This window comes from Anopheles stephensi, chromosome 3, assembly GCF_013141755.1.
Source record: "Anopheles stephensi strain Indian chromosome 3, UCI_ANSTEP_V1.0, whole genome shotgun sequence".
In the NCBI taxonomy this organism is placed as follows: Eukaryota; Metazoa; Arthropoda; class Insecta; order Diptera; family Culicidae; genus Anopheles; species Anopheles stephensi.
In genome coordinates, this window is record NC_050203.1 from 72,329,456 (window position 1) to 72,345,814 (window position 16,359).

The window sequence follows — 16,359 nt, forward strand, 5'->3', positions numbered from 1 at the left end:
TATCTTTTTCTGTTTTGATTCCGAATGCTTCGCCTGTTTTAAGTCGGTCCCTGACAGATAAAAAATTTGATTGGACTTTCCCACGAGTTCCTAACCTAAGGAAGGATCTTTTCATCGAAATGTTACGGTCTTTGATACTCTAAAACCAACGATAAAAAACTAGAAGATTCTTCAGAAAATTGATCTAGAATAACGACCCTGTTCTTTTCTTGGCCAAACGACCTTTTAGGTCAAGCCTGCCATTTCTGTGTTACTAGACATAATGATTCCTCGTCATTGAATAGTTGAATAGTCCTCAACAACGGGGGAACGATCCGCATCGGATTTGAACTCCGGTTCTGCCGTAGAAAGCCCGGCGTCGTTGTCTCCTATATCACTCGAAAAATATGTGGTTATAATAGGCATTTATATCACAGGAATCCTTTTTCAAGTCAAGTATAAAATATTTGACAATAGTGTTTTAATGATAATTACATACCTCAAACGCAACTTGATGCTTAAGCTAAAACGTAAACAAAATGTTGCTCAAATGCAATGTAAAATCAGCAAATACATATTACACTGCACCAATCTCTTTACCTAGCGCTTGCACCGCCGTCGAAGACTTACGGTAATTGTCCACTTTGGAAAATCCGTTTAAATACCACTCCCGTTCAAAATTCCGCTACCGTACCAAGCAGCTTCTACCGAGGTACAGTGCCTGACATCTTGTTTTTCCAATTCCTCCACCATGTCAGTAGTTTCCCCCGTTGCAATAACACCCGGACAACCAGTTACAGCTTAGTTTGGCGAAAATTTACCCAGCAAATACACCGACCGAGATTAAACCGTAAGCCGTAACCGGCCGATGCCTGGACCAACCCCCTGGATCGGAGGCCCAAAATAGTTGCGGGTGGGCCAGCACAGCAATAATATCCTTGGCCGCCACAATGTGCTTACCCCCACAACCCTATGCAAATGCACCAAAACAGGGGTGGCAAAAAGACCTTATCACGTTACGAAAGCCAAATCAAGTAATTTGTGCCGTACAAGGAAAAGTTGCACCTTGCAAAAGCTCGGGAGCGAGCGGATGCGATCCAGGCCCCAAGAACACACCGGAAGGTTTGTTACGGCAAATATTTTCAACTCCCCCCCCCCCATCCCAAATGTTTCGTCGTTGCTTGGTTGCTGCTGCATTCGATGAGGCTTTGCAAACGATACTGAACAAACAGTGTCCATGCCAGTGCCCAGGCCCAGCGTGGTACTCCCCACAGCACTCGCACTCGGTAGCAAACTGACCGAAAACTTTCCACCAGTTTCAAAACTGGGCAGCAGGCTGAGGTGAAGAGCTCGTGCGGGGTTTGTCGGTGCTAGACGAAAAGTTTTCAACACTTGCTCGTGCAACTGCACCCTTGTGTTCCGACGTTTGTGCAACGGGGTTCCAGGTTTTCTGCAAGGCCGTCCCGAATGTCGTGTCTTCGCCTCAGCAGGGCGAAGCCAGCTTTGTGTGTGTGTGTGAGCGTCTCTTTTTTGTCATTTTCTCCCCAAAAACTGAGGACCTGGACAAAGTTGAGTAGGTTGAGAAGGAAGGAAGGGGAAAAAACGCCACGAGGTGGGAAAATCCTTCACCGATCGATAAACGACTGGAAATCTGGTGTGTCCCCGGACGGAAAAACGGCTGCCAATTCGGTTTTCGTATCCGGCCGCCGCCATTGCTCATTACGAATTTGCTCCGATTGGCGAACGACGGTCCCTGGACGATGGACGACAAGCACTTGGGCAACACTGACTAAGATGTCTTGCTTAGGAATGGAAAGCTTGGCGAGCCTTCCACAGCATCCACACACACACACACACACACAGAGACAGGCATTCGCCTCTCCGCCAAAACCTTACGCCAAGGCCAACGATTTTTGGTATAATTTTTGTTTTCTACATAATTTTGTCATTTTTTCCCCTTAGGGTTACAGCAGCCCATTCGATGACAGGGCACCGAGAAGAAGGACCTACGCTTCATTTTTTGCGCGCTCTGGACAAGCTTAAAATGTCACCATCGAAGCAAACCTAAGAGGAGAAATCCCTCCCGGCCGGTTCGTGCTTGCCTTCGGACTAGAATTTTGTGGGGAAATTAATATTTTCCTCTTCATGTTTTATTTGCTTTTCGCTACTGCCGCCGGGTAAAAATCGGACGTATGTGATCCTAAAATTTCCTTTTCGCTTGTTCTTCGTTTTTTTGTTTGTTTTTGTTTTAAAGGCAAGAATGGTAGCGTTCTAGGTAGTGGACACAAAATGGTTCGACGGTTCGGTGTGTTCCCAAAGCTCCCTGATGTCTGATGTCCAACGTTGTCGGGGAGGTTTTTTTGTGCGCTCTTTGTGCGTTTCACTTGTTTTTGCCCTTCGGTGTGGAAAGGCCTGCACATCATTTCAACCACTGCACAATGGGCAGTCGGAGGGTTAAAAGCTTAAAGCATTAAAATCGTCATACGATAATGCTGAGTATTTCGTCCGAAATAAAAGGTTCATGTTGGAAGATTTGCTATTTTTTCTCTGTTCTTGCTGAAATCATTTCTCAGAAGACTCCGAATATCTGTTACTCCAAAGCCGATTTTTCTGTTATTATTTTTATATTCCTAAACCGATTATTTTGTATTTTGTTTATGATGCACGAGTTTAAAGTCCAGTAACAAGAAGCTTAGTTACAACAAATACGTAATCAAATAAAAATGGTATGAAATATTTAAGATAAACTTAATGCCATTTAAGAGCATTGTTAGAGTTCAAGGATGTTTGCAATACACAGCATCTCATTGAAAAATGATTGAATTCGAGTTAAACAAATACGAATAATCATCACGTCGTGTATGCTTTGCAACCCCGAAAGCTTTTTCTATTATACGACTATGAAGTTTCCTACTGTAGAGATTTTTATTGAGTAGCGATACGAGGAAAATCTGTGTCCAGAGGATAAAAAAAGCCTTATCTCAAGGAAGAACAGCGACATAGAAGCAATTTAGCATAAAGGTCCAGTCAAACAGTAAAGTCGATAAGATAAGGCACTGGCCCGATTTTGTTAAAGTTTTGATTACACTTGTCTGCCTATTTATGGATAGGAGTTTGTAAAAATATATAATTTAACCACAAAAAAACCACAAAAACTGTGTTCTGAAAATGCCACATCATAATGCTCCACACGTATCCAAAGTAATCCTCTGTGAGCGGCAGTTTTGTCCCCACATTTGTTCTAATAAGCCCACTGTGCAACGGGGCAAACCAAGCAAAGGCCGCTGGTATGACTGGCGGGTAGTTGAAAAAAAAAAGATTCGGTTAATGTTCGCATTGCTTGCAGTCACTGTGGCAAAAACTGTGGCCAGCGTGGGCAATGGCGAATTCTGCAATATCTTGCCCTGACAGCGGGTGTTGGCGTTCCTTTCCATTTCTGGTGAGCATGTTTTTTCAACAAGACCTCAAAATGTCCGCTAGCGAATCGAAGATTATTCGCTGTACCTTTCTGAAGGGAGTCGGGAAAATTGCGCTAACCAGCAATGAGATGGAAAATTACCTGCAGCAGGATGGTGGCGGCGGTTCCACGTTGTGCGAACACGCACAACTCTCCTCCTGATATTCCAATGTGGCGGCGTTTCGAAGGCTCCCGGTGTACAGTCAATTATGATTGCCAAGGGTGCCGGCACGAGGCGCGCACCCGGGGTGGAAGTGGGTTGGGAAGGAAGGAAAGGATGCTGAGGTGGGAAAACCCCCAACCGGAAATGGTGTGCCGAGCAGCTTCTTCTCGGAACGGAAGTATGCAGATCCACCACGATGACGGTTAGGCGGCGTTTGGCGGTTTTTCTTTTCACAGCCGCACACACACACGTGCTTGCTTTTACACTAACACAAACATAGTAACACGGTGGATGGGTAGCATAAAGCACAAGTTTGGGCGAACGTTAGCAGGAAAACACCTTCACACAAACATTCACCACCTTGACGCACGAGACACACACAAACTATTCACACCATCAAAATTCGCACGAATCACACGAAGTTACACACGTCGTTGTTAAGCACACACACACACACACCACAACACATAAAAGCCCCTCCCCCCTTCTGAGGAGCTTTTCCTGCACGCGTACGTTGCAGTATGCTTACATTGCACTCACTTCACAACTGTTTTGCTTCCCGATGCACTCTTACCTATGTTGTGTTAAAAACATTTGTTCCAAAACATTACCTTCTGCAAGGGCTGTAGCGTGCTTCGCTGAAGTTGACGGGCAAAATGGAAAGCTAACACCCGGCTTCTAAATTCCCATGGAAAGGGCGTGTAGTGGAACAACAACAAAAAAAAAAACACAGGGCAGAATGGATGGATGGAATGCAAACACAGCCGTAAGAATTGATGTAAGATAAACAAGCCTAGCGCACACCGGCAGCATAAAAAATACCGGCAGAAAGGAAATAAAATAAAATGCGTATACTAATAATAATACAGCCAAACATAACAAACTCCAGACAAATCAGAATGCAAACATAGGCGACATAAGCAAAATGGATGTGGTGCCATTTTCTTCCACCAGAACAGCGACATGTTCTGGGTGGGAAGCAACCAGAAGAAAGAAGTATAATGTCAACATAAACCAATGTTGACTTATCATCAGGAACGTTTATTGAATATCCAAAATATTTTGCAAACCCCCCCCCCCACACACACACACACACACACACACACATTCCCGATGAATAGAATTTAACACTCGAACAGTTGTGAAGTGTGCTTGTTTTCCGGATGCAGAGCATTACACGCTAAAACAATATTACGAAAATTAATGACATTGAGATGTGTGTGCTCGAATTTTCCGGTTCACTTGATGGACTAGCGCGCTCGATGACACGCACGGTTGTTGTGGTTTTTGGGGTTTTGTGGGTTATGGGTGGGTCGTCGCTCGATGGAGTGACATCGAATTCTGGAGGCAAAGCGTGTAATGTAAACGTTGATAGAACTACCTAAACGTTCTGTAACATAATAAAATGTAATACTCCTAATATTATGCTTATCGAGGGTCCCATTATGTGCGAGCGTTCGATCTGATATTTCAAAGTTTTTGGATGTAATGTGGATGTTCTGTTTTTTATTATTAATTTCAAGATTAAAATTTATTATTCTATTGCCAGTATTGTCCCATAAATTATTTGAGAATAGTGCTTTTAATTTCTTAATGAGTAGCTAACGCGTAAAGTTATGCAATTATTATAGTAGGACTTGTTGATAACAGCAAAACTCAATACGTCTAGATCTTAAATGAATCATAATAAATAAGAAGCTATTTAAGATGTCTTTAGTTTAACAAACAAACAGACTCTTATTACACAAGACAAGACTCTTATTACACAAAAAACGAGTTTCAATCTACAACCTGTATACGTTAGGATGGTAACGCCAGAAGGTATGCAATTGTGCCTTTCCGGCTTTCACGTGCTATTATACAACTGGCAAGACCTAGTAGATCGTTAGAGTAAAACGGAATAGAAGCGCGCCATCTATTTGATCTACTCCTTCATTTATTTTGTTCGTGGCATCAGTAGTAAAAAAGAAGTTTAAATAAATAAGATCCTCTCTCTGCTAAAAGATTTGAACGTAAGCTTCCTTAAGTAATCAATCTAGGTTTAACAGTTGTTAAAAAATGTTTTTTTTATCTTAAGTCGTGAGCTGAGTTTCCAACGCCTGAAGATATGCAATCAATTTTTTATGAACAAACAGAGGTTTAAAAGAATCATTCTGCGCTCATTGTGGGTCGATTTTTCTTGTATTTTGTTTAATTAGAGAAATTCTTGTGGGACAGAGAGCGTCCCCTGGGATCCGCAAAATTTCACAGCATAATTAACGGTTGGAAATTTGCATATTTAAGGGCGTTGGCGACACTTGACAAAAATCAAAGCAGAACGACTCAGCAAATACGCCAGAATCTCGACAGTATGAATAAGAATTGTTTTTTAAAAGGGGATTTAAGCATTCGCAAATAAAACGAAAAGCTTTCTACCAATATTGAGCTTATATTTTTTAGAGTGCCAAGATTATTTTTACGTTGGGCAACATAACCGTAAGCCAAGGATAGCTACTTTAGAAGAATATAAAGTAAAATCGTGGATCGATAGGAACGAGCATGGTAAAATCACACCGAATATCCGTTCTACAATTTTCAATTTCGTTATTGAATTTTTTGAACTTTTCCTCCGGCACTGAAAGTGGCAACAGAAAGGTTGTAACTTTGCATTTTGATTTACATTTCAAATCTCACTCAATTCATGAATCGTACACTCGGAGAGCACGTTACCATTTCCGATGTTTATTTTGCTGCGCCATGAGCACGTTTTCCAAAAAAGCTCTCGTGCAGCTCCAAGAAAAAAAACATTGGATTTACCATTCAAAACACAGTAAAACTGCTGAATTGATTCTAGCGAAACTACAAGAACTGAATTCTGTTCGACCTACAAAAAAAAAACCCGGCTCCCCAAAATAAAAACCTCTACGTAATAGCATTCTGCTATTGGCAGCGGTAATGCAATTACGATGCGATCCATCACCCAAAACCTACATTCATGAACTTTTCGGACCCGGCAGTCTCGCCGTGGTACACACACAGGTACTCGTTTCAGGTTCTAAAACTAGTGCCACGAAGCCTTCACCACGGGAGGTCCCCTAGCACCAGGTCCTCCGATCCATCAGGCACAAGCATGGCGCGGATCTCCCTGTCGACCCTAATTAAGGAAACCACACAAAAGTCAATTCAGCGAGCATAATACGTCGCCCGTCGTGGGAGTGCGAGGTTCAGTTTTTTGGCACAGTTTCGGGGAAATTGGCATCACCACAACTGCCGATATCGTGGTAGGGACCGTGTTCCCGGGACACCGGTGCTGTCGCGAGCAGGGTTCACGAGGAAGCCTTAAATTTCCGATAAAAGGTTTATGCTGACATTTTTATGGGCTATCAACGGTAAGCGCACCACCGACAGTAGGAAGGACGGCTACCATGGTATGGTTTCCGGGTTGAAGACAACTCCACTGTATCACCACCACCACCCACCTGGCGTATCCTCGGCCGCGACTTATGCATTTTAAGTTCCGGCAGAGAATTCAATTTTCAATTTATTACCAAAGCTGATTCTCGCGATCGTTTGCTTTCGCATTTTCCATTGTCAGCTCCGGTGGAATGGGATGCACCCTCGCCGAAGAACTGCCCGCCATTTGACTTGACTGCAAGCTTTAAAACGCACCCCGCACACAACGAGACGCGCTAAAGTGCAGCGCTGTGCCACTGTTCACGAGGACTGCACTTAGGACAAAGTTTACCTTTTGCTGTGTTATCATTTTTCTTCCCCCATTTGTGGGAACGTGGGAACAACTCGACCGTCTGGATAGCGGGGGTTTCCTGAAGTGTCCTTTTTTGATGAAGAGCCTTCCGAGGCTTCTTCTCTCGCGTATGCTTAGGTTTGAAGCACTTCCTTCATTGTTCCCTTTAGTAGAGCTACATCCTGGTAGGGATGATGAGCTGCGCTTTATTTCCTAGCTTAAAAACTGCACAGAGCTCTCTTTTGCGAAGTAAGTACTTCACATTACAAATAAATGCATTTGCTGAGAAACTAATGGAATCAAACTAGAATCTGATGTATGTTGTCTTAAATAGAGAAATTTAAAGCAGACTTCTTCTAATCGGTCAACTGCTTATATTGAAACACAACTTAAATCAATTTTCACCTTATAAATCCCTCGTTATATTCACCAAGCATTCACACGAACCCCTTTTTTAATGGCCAAATGTATCAGATAATCGCTCCAAATGGCAGCCTGGCTTCGCTATTGTTTATTTACTGTTAAGTGATCTGTGTTTGACAAACGGACTTATATTTCCATTACCTCGCTCTCTGGTGGCGTCCGTCGCATAAAAAAAAAGCTAAACACTTGATATGCGCGATCTATCGCCCGCTATCAAGTTTTATTGCAATCCGTTCAGTATTTAAGTAGACCCGGGAGTTATACCGGTCGAGGCCGGCCAAAAAAGGCGATTTATCTTCCCGGTCCGGTGTAGCGTCCCATAATCGTGTATCCCTTCTTTACGGTCCATTTGATTCGGGGCTCGCAGCCAACCTGGAACCTCGGAAAGCCATTGGAATCGGATCGGGGTCTAACGCACCCGGAAAATTGGTGCCGATGTTGATCGTACGGATTTCGCACACTCGCAACTCACATGGAACACATTTGCAGTGAGAGCGATGCATTGAAATTGCATTTCATTTTGTCAGCCGGCTGGCTCTCCTGTTCAAAGCTAAAAACTGCATTCTGATGACTCGTCGTCGTCATCACAGCTGTTCCCGGCAAAGAATGGACCCGTGAACCGAACTCGACCACGTTTTTTGGTTTTTCTTTTTGCACGGTCCCCTTTTTTTACTGTCGCCGGTTCTCCGGTTCTGTGCAAAATTTTGCAACCGTATGTCATCTGCAGCTTGTGCAGCAGCGCTAAAACGCTACATCCGTTTGCAATGGGATGGGTGACGAAAATCCGTCAAATTGGCTACCAGATAGAGAGAGAGCGCTCGAGAGCAGCCAAGGCATATCAACATATTGCAAAACTTTAATCCCTTGCCACGGTAGGTGAGTTCAGCCAGGGTAGAAAAGATGGGAAAGAGAACAAAAAATCGACGAAACAACAATACATGAACTGATCCGCAAAAATGGCTTACGAAATCGAGTGAAGTCGAACGAGGCAGATGCAAAAAAAAATGGAAAAGGGAAAACGAAACACGTAACAAATTAAAGGAGGCAAAAAAGGGGGTAAAAGTATTCAATCAAAGTGAAAAATAGGTTAAACCGAAGAGAAAAAGCACTCAACGGAGGAGGCTAGGGAGAACCCTCCCAAAACTTTAATGAAAGCCATGTGTTTAGAAGACGCAAAGCTAGAAATTGGCAATATAAAATGAAAGAGGCAAAAAAAAGAAAGTAATTAATACGTACCTGATGCTAACTAAAAGCAAACTAAGGTTTGGTGCGATGACTGAAGGCAATCTAGGAGAAAACAAAAAGAAAATAAATAAAGAAAAACACATAAATAGTAAAATAAAACACACGAAAACGAATACGAGAAAAATAAGGAGAGAAAGAAAGAGAAAATTCGCAATAAAACAAGCGGTTCGCCCAAAAAGCGAAAGATGCAAAAGAAAACCTTGGAAAGCTCGCGTTTTGCAATTTCGTGGGAAAATTTCACCCTCCGCTGCAACTTCCCCAAGTGGCGGTCCCGTGTTGGTTCTCCCATTAAAACTCGATTCGCGGTGCCTCCGTTCCACGGCCGGAGGTCTTCCTCTGCTTCCACCACACCGGCACACGATTCGTTTCGGCTGTCGAAACGAATGCGTCAAAGCAGGGTAAGTCCCGGCCAGGTGCATGAACTGCCGGTAGTGAGGTACTGTCGATGCATCGCGAGTGTCGAGCTGCCTCCTTCAACTACAGCTGTTCCGAGACAGCAGTTCGACACGGTTGGTTGATGCTGAATCACCGTAGGTAGGAAAGATCGGAACTCGAGCTCTCGTGCTTGCATACGGTGCTGAGCAGCGTAAATACTTGGAAGCATTAGAATGCGCGAGAAAGATTTCGTACGCTGTGCAGTCCATTGGAGGAAGATCCGGGGAGTGAGAAACAGAGAGCGAGTGAGAGAGTGAGCCAGAAATTCCAAGAACTTCCATAGAAAGCCTGCTTCTGGTTCTAACGTGGGGCAAAGTAATTGGAAACTGCAAAAAACTGGGTAGATTCTGTGCGGGACGATATCGACCAAATCTTCGATATCTGCTCTCCGAACAGCCAGAATGGTGGATCATCATCAGTCATCTGCAAGGGTGGCATAAATCATACACCCGAATACAACGGGGTAAGGAACACGAGTAGCGCATCGAAAAACGCGATATGCCGGATGTAGTACGCCGGAAACAGTGCTGCAGTAAGCGGTGAAGAATTTTACCATCATCACTACTACCAGCACGTGTGTGTGCACACGGACTACATCATGCAGTTCACTGCGATGAGGGAGAGTGTATTAATCTATAGATGATTCTGATTTATCTTTCGCATGAAGAGATCGTTAGCTAGAACTTCCAGATATGTTTTAAAGGGTGTGGTTAGGGAGTTTCGATTTTTTTAAATATTAAAATATCAAGCCCGTCGCTTCTCGAATGCAAAATAATTTTTTTAAATAAAACAAAAAAATTAAAATTAATTCAATTCTGTCCAACCGAATAACCCAAAAGGTGATACATTTTAATTAAAGCGAATAAAATTAATCTCCCAACCACGATAGCATCAAACGACCGATTAATTAAAGGATAATTAAAGAATGCTAATTATGTTACGGGAATATCTGAGGACACGAAGAAAAATAAAGGGAATTGGAGAACAGAACCCACAAAAGAGGAAACCGTAAAGAAGTCTACTTAAACGATTTAACAGACCATTATGGATCGATTACATTGGCAATGGGTCACACTAGAATTGGAAGGAAAAAAAAGCCGTAGAATGTCACCAAGGAAAAAAAGGGACTTTGAATTTAAAAATGCTCAAGGACGGCTAATCCCAGCATAATCGGTGTGCTTAAGAATAATTTCCTTCTTCATTTTTTTTAATTCTTTTTAGCTCACATCCTACACACTTTTTCCTACACTTTTCACTCTCTCTCTCTCCCTCTCCCTCTCTCTCGCTCTTCTTAAACACTCTTGTAAACCATTTCCTGCCGGAAATGGAATGCTTCGATTTATCACGATTTTCTCTCCCGTCCCCCAACACATTCCGGTTCTAGCAAAGAAACCACCGTCTCGACCCACCCCGATTGCACAATCGAGAAACGAGGGTTTATATTGCAGCGATTAAAGTTTTTACCACGGTTCGATATACCGCGTGATAGGCCACGAACATGTGGAACTGTGTTCCACTGACGTAGAACTCCCAATTAAAGCCAATTAATTCAACTACACTAATGATGGGGGGGAAAGGGCGAAGGGATCGGAGTGTTGGAGATCTAGGGAGAAAGGTAGAAAGGTGATTCAGTTGCACAATACACTACTGCACATGGTTTCACCGGTGTTTACCGGGGGAAAAAAGAGGAAATAACTTAAGAAGACAATACAAAACAACGCTAATCGTGCAGAACATAAAATAAAACCGCAATGAGGCAGATTTTACACGTGTCCGATTGCTTAACTCCCGATTTGAATCGATTTGACACATCACCATGGGGTTCTCAAAGCCGGACTATAAGTATTTTGTAATATTTGACACCTTTTTTTGTTTTGTTTACTACACCATTCCCAGACACTAGCACACGCACACTGGAGCGGCCTTTGACAGCTAATTGATTAATTCGAACAGAATCGTAGCAGGCGAAGACATGTGGTAGTACACAAGTCTGGAATGTTTTTTTTTCTTCTTCTTTAACTGTCGGTGGTCCTTTTGATCTATAACGTTGGCTCTTGAGATGACAGGTCTTGCACCATACACTACTATCACTCGTACTATCACACATCGCCCGACAGAGATTTAATTCAATTTGGACGGTTATTGTTATTGAATTACGGAGCTGGAGGAGGATGGCCTCTTAAACTCTTAAAGTCGCGCCACCGTGACACGAATTCGTTTGCCTTCGCCGAACGATAGGTGAGGTACCGGTGTGCGTCCGTACGCAGGGAAAATCACACTTTCCACATCGTACGATACAGAAAATCACCTGATATGTCTGGGTGCCACCCCCAGTAGGTACTAGTAGCTACTGCCTCGAAAGGACTCCTCTTGCTCACTTGCACAACTACACCGCGAACACAAACACAACCACATCATCCGGCGCATGTTACGCTTACCGGCATTATTATCCCTGTCGAGTTACTCAATGTCCCAATGTCCCGGGGACAATTGTGTGAGGGCCAGGAAAAAAAACACACACACACACCAGGGAACGTTAGCTGTGGCAACTGTCAGCTGCAGCTGAGGTTTTCACTCTTACCCGGGGCCAATAAATACACACCTGATACACAATCACTCCACCGTACGGTTAGAGATCCGAAAGGATCGATTACTCCCGGTACGGTTAACAATTCCGGTCGGGTTTTTTTTTTGTTTGAGGTTATTTTTCTTTACTGACCACTGCTCAGCTCACGATTCTTTACTGACCACCACACCACAAACAACACACACACACACACGAGACACAACACAATTCTGCTGATGCAGACTGCGGGGTGAAGACTACTACTACCACGAGCCACGCGGACCAGAACCCTTGATACACACGCCCGGAAAGGCTATCCGTGCAGACGCAGTGCTAGCAATATTCTGGGGCGGCGTGGTCTTTTCCGCAATCGAAGGAACCGCAGCACCGGGACATAACAACGAAGTTCGCTCCCGCTCGCGCTCTCTTTTTTCGACGGAGCTGCGAAAACATCTGGAGAACATGAGCAACTCTCGATTTCTCGCCGACCCAACATCGCTCGCTCTGCCGCTCTATTGTTTTTCGGCTGCACGCAGTTACTCTTTTCCCTGACGAAGTTGTGGCACGCTCTGTGGCCTGTGTCTCGCTCTAACGTGCTGGTTCGGTGCGTCGTTTCTAACCTACGGTTTATCCCGCGCGCCCTGTGAACATACACCACCCGCACACGCCAGCACCTGAAGCCGTTATAAGCTTTCTTTTCGGTGTTTTGGGCTTCTCGCAGTGGAGCCTATTGCAGGGATGTCAAACGATAAAAGTTTAGAGTAATATAACGTTATCTAGAACAGGTTTGTCAGGCTGATCTAACGTCCATATCAACATACAGGCGAAATTTTATCCTAGCTCGATTAATTAAAACAGTTTTATGTGTTCGCATCAAGCGACTAAACCATAAATTAATTGTCGTAACATAGGCCTTAAAACCAAACATTTTATATACTCTGTTTTCCTTTTCATTGTAATATAGATCTATTAGTCAATATTGTGTGTGTGCTCAGATATTATTAATCTATTGCATGCGAAGCAAAAGTCAGATAAAAGCTTTAAAAATATTACCAAGCTAGATTTAAAGAGCCTTCAAGTGTAAGAAAACAAATTTTATAACTAAATATCATATCTTGCATTAATTTTGACTATTGTGTCTTCGTTCCGTAATATAGCTTAGAATTACACTTATACCTTGCAATTTATCAACGCCTGGAAGTAGGCAATAAGGATTACCCTTGAATAACGTTTAATTTCGACGGTTATTCAACAACCTAAAAATGCGTTTCAGTTGTCTTATTACACTTAATTGAAGATATAGAATAATTAAATGATCTAGAAGAATTGAAACAAAAATCATAAGTATTGGAAAATTGTTGAAGAACAAATGTGTAGAACTTTCCTGGAGTTTTAAAGAGTTCAAATAATATGTTATGGATAAACCATAGCTCCTTAATTCTCAAAACAAAACCCCCCAGAACCATTACAAACCTCCACAGCCAGCAAGTTTGACATCGCTGACCACTGCTGAGAGTTAACCAGTCGAAACTGGAGGAAGGTAATTACACCATCTCACACCGATTGGATCTACTTTCGGGTTCGCTGGGTGGAACTACAGGCGTTGGTCGGCCGGGCAGAGCGTGCTCGACAGTAATTGAGACCCATACCGGACCACTTGACCGCGTGGAACGAGAGCTACCGGGCTGCTCGGAAATCCATCATAAACAGACACGTATACCACACACTATTCGTTCGCAACGTGTATTTCGCAACTATTTGCTCGTGATCGATCGTTTATCGATCTTCGCGAGATGGGGGTTAACAAACGCTCGCGATATATGCTCGACATACGAGATAGTGTGTGATGCTTTCCGCGACATTGGAAAGGTCACAACACTGTGTCTTCCGTCTGAAGGCGGCTTAGTTATTTGAAAAGCAATCGAAACTGTCTCGCTTTGCATGAAAGTACCATCAAATTGTACCATTACGTTCGAGGGGTTTTTTTTTTTCTTTGGTGACCGGAGGATTTATATTATTGTGTCGAAAGCAGTGTCCCCCACCTTCAGTGCACCAAATTTCTTCTGCAGTACGTACGCCCTCGGAAACATGCTTCCATTATCTCAGCCAACCCAATCTACAATGAGCACTCTGGGTCGAATCACACCGGGGCCAACGCTGGAGCAGCGTCCGGAGTTGCTTGCTTTCGGAGATGCTTCTCGGATGAGATGCTCACTTCTGTAGGCTCGGCCTTACTGTAAAGGGAGGAAACCTCAAAATTGTCTCCCTGCAATGGGCTGTCCTTTTTTTTCGCCGACAAACCTTGCATGCTCTGGGTTTTGTGGGCAGGTTCTCTGCAGGGCCGATTGCTCTTATGCCCGGTTTCAGGTCGTTTGCCGTTTGAATCCGCAACGGCTTAGAGCTCTCAGCAGGATGGATGCTGGCTCCAGTGTTTCCGGGTGTTTCGAGAGAGAGAGAGCTTCACGGTGGCATGCAGAAACAAAAAATCAAAACACACACCGGACGGTGTGTCTCTCTTTTGCACGGTGCATATGAAGAACACGCACAAATAAATAAAATGATGAAGTTTTTGGGGCCTCTTTCAATAATCGAAAAGGACGGTAAGAATAATGTCATGAAATTTTGGAAGCCTTTTCTTGTACGCTTTGTGCAGGAATTGGTATTGCTATTGACCCAAATTTGGAGCCATAATTAGCTTTTATAAACAATTAATTTATTTAAATCATTTTGGAGTCAGTGATCCTTGAATATCTTATCGATAATCTTGGTAAAAAATTATTGGAAGTAATTTTAAGAGCATCAAAAATATCTCATTTAATTCTCCATTTAAAGTCAACACATCACAGTTCCTCCACAGAAATTCCTCAGAAATAGAGAAACACTCAACCCTCATCCTCGGATGTTTGGAGGACACAAACAGCATAGAAAAAACAACGGATCTCACCAGCCCAGACCGAAAACCCCCGAACCAGCTGACAGCCAGGACCAGGCTTCGGCAAGCCCACCATGAGTCACATGGTTTCTGTTTTGACAACTAATTTGTGAAGGTCACACACACAGTGACACAAAAACGGCTCGGATCCTGACGCGTGGCCCAATCCGGAGACAAACCGTCGACAGTCGGGTCTCCGGCACCAACACATGGCCGAGCGATGCTGGATGCTGAGCAAATGCTGCTCACCTACCAGAACTCACGGTCTCTCGATTTTCTCTTCCCAAAAAGGGACCTCTCTTTCGACTGTTTTCCCCCATTTTCTATTGCTTTTTGCAAATTTGTACGGCAAACCTTTACGGTTAATAGATTTTATCGGCTTACTGTATAAGATGCGTGCAGAGAGCGAGAGAACGGGGAATCAGAACTGCAAACTCATACACCCCGAATGACCTCGGGGAGGAAGCAGATTCCGTTACTACCCGGCACGGAGCGGGGTTGGGAGTAATCAATTCAAGCAGCGCCGCTTTTAGGAAAGTTTGATGATTTTTATTGTAATTTTAAATTTATGGCACCTCATCAATTGGCACTCAATTTTCTTTTGGGTGACATACTTGCGGGCTGCTAGGTTTCAGCACAACCGGCCTACTTCCATTTGCCAAAATAGCGAATAGGTCAATGAGACGGTTTGTGGCTGTGGTTCTTGGAATGGGACGTGTGATAATTGGTGACTGGTTAGCTAATTTAGTCCCGGTGAAAAGTGGGAATCATCTTGCCAGAGCTATGGGAACTGATAAATGTCAAGTACGACGAAGTTGTTGCTGATTTAAGTAATTGGCAGACGATAATTCTAGAAGGTCTTGGGCCCAAAGAAAGCAAGAAGGTCTTTACATAAGTTGATGCTGTATTCCAAGATATTTTTTTCTTTAGTTTAAATGGAAGTCCTCTGAACATATGTGGACTTTGATGACGTTACTGTAGTACTTCATTCAATAATCTTAATACCTCAGTAAAATCTTTAAATTTCAATTTAAATATTCCAATCACACTGTTCCCAAGGTATTTTCCAATTGTCCCAAAGATAATTGTCATACGAGAAGATTTTTAATAGTACAATAGCGATTCTTGAAGCTTATCAAGGAATGCGTATCTTTTAATCGTTATTTAACACTGGGATGTGTGGGACTCTCCCTCCAAGGAACTTCGCCTATCAAGATTCCTAGCATACCAAGAGAAACAAGTCAATCACCCCAGGAATCCAGTCGTCCTATATCCTGATCTTCCATGGACCTCTTAGTCCAAAGGGTCTAATTTTGCAAGATACCTTACAGGGTAAGGATCTCCAGTCTCGCTTGCTTTTCAAGTCTCTTTCTCTCTCACTCACTACTGGAGTTCTTCAGGCACTTGACGTTGACTATACTTTGACAGAGTGTAC

The 16,359-nt window shown here is 43.3% G+C and overlaps 1 protein-coding gene across 11 annotated transcripts in view; it reads right to left on the reverse strand.

Moving 5' to 3' along the window:
* Positions 1-12,657, reverse strand: part of LOC118510615 (protein rolling stone-like) — a 54,835-nt gene extending 42,178 nt beyond the window's left edge. The window contains exons 1-3 of one of the 11 annotated variants that reach the window (XM_036052633.1): positions 12,029-12,445; positions 8,983-9,033; positions 3,539-4,173 (exon numbers count right to left, since the gene is read on the reverse strand). The gene's annotated coding sequence lies outside the window, so the exon portion shown is untranslated. Of the gene's footprint in view, positions 1-3,538; positions 4,174-8,982; positions 9,034-9,190; positions 9,214-11,734; positions 11,804-11,864; positions 12,530-12,612 lie in introns of those variants that run through there. The other 10 variants (XM_036052643.1, XM_036052632.1, XM_036052639.1 and 7 more) reach the window with 10 other exon arrangements.
* Between the last annotated feature and the right edge of the window lie 3,702 nt (positions 12,658-16,359).